This window comes from Crocodylus porosus, unplaced genomic scaffold (genome assembly GCF_001723895.1).
Source record: "Crocodylus porosus isolate Cpor-Errol unplaced genomic scaffold, CroPor_comp1, whole genome shotgun sequence".
NCBI classification, from domain to species: domain Eukaryota; kingdom Metazoa; phylum Chordata; order Crocodylia; family Crocodylidae; genus Crocodylus; species Crocodylus porosus.
Window position 1 is genome coordinate 35809803 of NW_017728917.1, and position 4279 is coordinate 35814081.

Consider the following 4279-nt stretch of genomic DNA (forward strand, 5'->3'; position numbering starts at 1 on the left):
TAGTGGCCTCCAGAGAAACGAACCGCTTTTAAGGATCAAGGTGGTGCCTCAGCCACCTGCAGGGCCTAATGGCTGGTCTCCATGGCAGCTTAAACTGCTTCTCTAGCAGCACCCTTGCTGCGCAGGCTAAGCAGGGGAGCTTATTGCAGAGCAGGTAGTTCTGCAATAGGTATTCATAGCCTTTGGCTGCTAGTTGCCTATTCTCTTGCAGCCAGCTCATTCTCAGCAGTGTCCCCTTGACTGGCTGCAGGTGCACTTTTTTGTCTTAATGGGTAGGGACCTACTTAATTTGCAGGAGCTGCCTCTTTTTCCAGGGGCAGAACATGGGCCTCGGCAGCCATTCTGCACGTGCAGTATGGCAGCCCCCATCCCAATGCCTCTGATTGGCCCTATCCCTCACCACAGATTGGCTACGGGGGCTGCCTGTTGTGTGGTTCTGCCCCTCACTGCTGATTGGCTGCAAGGACTTACCTATCATGCAGCTCTGCCCCTCTGCCAATTGGTGGAGAGGAATGGGGCCACATGACAGGTAGCCCTCACAGCCAGTCGGTGACAAGGGGTGTGAGCAGCAGCTGTTTTGCCTTTGAGCAAGCAGACCTACCTTCCCCACACTGCCAAGCTGCTGCAGTGTACTGAGGACTGCTGGCTCCCTCTAAAAAGCCAGCACTTTCTACTCCAGAAGTCCCCCCACCCCATGAACTTTGAGGCATTGGCTGGATTTCTTGGGCAATGCCAAATTTTGTGGAATCTGCAAAATCCATGAAATCACAAACTTGGTAGGTCTCTAGTAATGGGCAATATCCTGCCTAGACAGCAGTGTTTCCTTGCTGCCTTCCTCTTGCAGCTAGCCCCTGTTCAGCTGTCTGGGCTCTAATCTGTTGCAGTGTCTCTCTCTCAAAGTAAAAGGAGCCCTCGGTCTTCTGTTATAGCGGGTTACGAAAGTAGGTGCATTAACTGGTTTCCAGGGATTTGGGTGCAGTGAAATAAGATTGCAATTTAGCATCTAAATTCACTTAGACATCTAACAGGTGGAATAGAATCTGTCCCTGGTGTCTCTGTGCCTCAGTTCTGCTGCTGAGAAAACTGCCCTACCTCAGAGAGGTGTTGAGAGGAGCAATATGTGAAAGGCTGCACAGCACACAGCTGTTGCGGTATTTTGAGCTATATAAACTTATTCAATCAGACAGATGCAGCTCTGCGAATACAACATAGTCCCAACCTGCAGTTACCCCACTCATGCTGCCACAACCCAATGAAGGAGATTATCAAGAGCTTTCCACCATAAGGTTCGCTGGGCAAACATCAAACATTTGTGTTTAAATGTTACCTTCTTCTGCTGATGTAAAGCTAGTAATTAAAGCCAGATGGGGACTGGCTCGCAGTCTGACACTGGGCCCACACACTGCTGGGTGGCATTTTTTAACAAGAAGCCGACCACCGTCAGGAAGATCAGAAAAGCTGAGAGCAATTAAAAACTTAATTCCCAAATATACCACACAGCATATTCCAGGTGAGAGTTAAGTGCTGCTGGCTACACTGCTTGACAGAATGAACACAGCCTATGGGACATGCTCCAAGGCAGAGTGTTTGAACCGGAGGCTCCTTTCCTTCCAAAAATCAGAGCAATGCACAATAATTCATCTTCAAGGCAGATATGGGAGATGGGTCCAACCCTGCAATGCTTCCTCACCTGAGCAGACCCACTGATGCAAATGGAATATTTCCATGTGCACGGATTATTTATGGTAGTTTATATTTCACTGAGTTCTGCGTAAAGCTACAATGACTCCATGCTAGTCAAAGGAGTTAAGGGAATAATTATGGTTTGAAGAATTCATCTCTAGTTATTCTTTTCCCCAGAGAGAAAATAATGTTCATAAGAAATGACATTTATAAGCAATATTTTTAAAAGCCAAAAATAACAGAGAAAAGAAATCTTGGAGTAATATTTTTTTAAACATGACATATTGGTAAGAACAGGTAAGGGAATAGTTAGAAAATACAAATGTATATAAAGCTCTGACATTCTTAATTAATTGCTATTTTAGCACATTATGAATTAAATAAATTTAGAGCAAGATTCCAATGTCCTTACTCACAATGAGCAATAATGTATCCTGTGAGTAATCCTTGACTTTATGGGGTATGTTGAATTAGATGGTACTTTGCCAAATGCTGATCTGTTCTGGGTGAACAACTGGCAACCATATTTGAGTTGCAGAGATCCAAGCAAATCCAAGAAGGTGAGAGGAAAAAGACTGTGGAACAGAGCAGACACTAATAGCGAAAGAAGAGTGAGTTTTGACATTTACAGTTTGGCAAGTCTGACTTCTGTCCCGAGCATTTGTTCCATCATATACCTAAGACGGAACTCTCTAAACATTTCTAGAAAGAATCCCAATTGCTGCACCCTGATGTTGTTGCTAGTTCCAAGCCCTGATAAACTAGAGAAGGAGGATCCCAAGACCACCCCCTGCAAAAAAAGCCAAAACACTCTGGTAACAAATATGGGAACAGGCTACCATTCCAATAAAGAGAGTAATGGAGGTATTGCAACCAACTTGGGAAGCCAAGGTCTGGGACACTCCGCAGAGCTGAAGTATCTCCAATACCAGAAGCAGTTCAGCTGGAATTAGAAATATGATAATACCGTCGTTATAGTGTAGCCCTGTAGGTAGATTAGCCAGCCCAGAGCTAGCCCTCCTAAATTGGAAGCAACATGACCACATTTGAGCAGCTCTGCACATGAGCTAGGTAGCTCTGCCCAGAGGTGGATCCAGTGGAGGTCCCCTCTGTGCCACCAAAAGCTCTGGTCTCAGCTGGTAGACACATGCACAGCAAGCTTGCTGCTGCAACCACACCCCGCTCTGCAGCACCTTGGATCTGCTGCTGGTTCTGCCTCTTGGCAGGTGCATCATAATGTTGTCTGGAAGTGTGAAAGCATTCATGAGTGGAGGGGCTGGCAAAGGGGGAACTGATGATCTGGGACCAGTTTTCCAAGTTTGGGACTAAATGTGCTTTCAGGGATGCTTTGGAACACCAGGACACTATCCCAGAGTCCAGGTCTGTCCCAGAAAATGTACAATGATTGCTTGCTTCAAGCGGAGACAATGACAGTGACCCCATCTAAGGATTCTATTTTATATCAGGGCCCATTTGTTGACATGCTCATGATTTTCTAAACTGTGTTAACTGATTTGCATCACACAGTTTGAATCAAATTTCAATTCAAATGAAAGGTGAATAGATGATCATTGACCATCAGCCCCTCACCAGACCCAATTTGCAGCCTGTGTGTGGGGGCTTATACACTTAGGAATTGAGGTTGCAAGTAATTAGGGGACAATAATAAGCCTGTTTAAGCACTGCTACATTGTTACAAACCTACTGTGACAGGACTGCTTCCCCTGAAGGATGCAACTCCCCATGGGAGGGGCACTTCACATGGCCACCAAGCCTTAGTTGTTATAATAAAGATATGGAGGAGTCAATTGCGCCTCACAGGTTACTCACAGTGCAATTTCCCATTGATCTGGGGCGCTGCCTTCCTCACACTCCATCCACACACTAGCTGTTGTGTTGCCAGGTGTGTGTGGTCTATTTGGTTCGTGACATTAGGAACCAATTACTGAACTTGCCCCTATATGTCAGAGTCTCTCCGGCATTTGGCAACAGAAAACAAATAGTCAACATGGGTAACTGACCCAACCTAAAATGGGTCCCTATGGAATAACTGGGGTACCCTTTTGTTCAGGCCCAACCCCTTGAGAAAACCCTGAATCTCTCAGGCTTAGAAGACCACCTGCCCTTATGTCAGGACAGGTGGACCTGGTGAGCTTCATTCACACACCTTTCAGTTCAGGCTTCTCATAGTTTCATAGTTTCTAGGGTCAGAAGGGACCTGAGTAGATCATCTAGTCTGATCCCTTGCCATGGCAGGAAAAAATACTGGGGTCAAACAATCCCAGCAAGGTGTACATCTAGCTTCCTTTTAAAGACCCCCAGGGTAGAAGCCAGCACCACTTCTCTTGTGGTGTTCCAGATCCTAGCCGCCCTGACCGTGAAGTAGTGCCTCATGATATCTAGCCTAAAACTACCCTCTGCCAACTTGTGACTGTTATTCCTGGTCACTTCTAGCAGTGCTCGGGGGAACAGGACTTCCCCAGTGCCTGCTGATCCCCCCTGACTAGTTTGTAACAGGCCACTAGATCCTCCCTCAGCCTTCTCTTGTGGAGGCTGAACAGGTTCAGGTCCCGTAGCCTCTCCTCGTAGGGTCTGC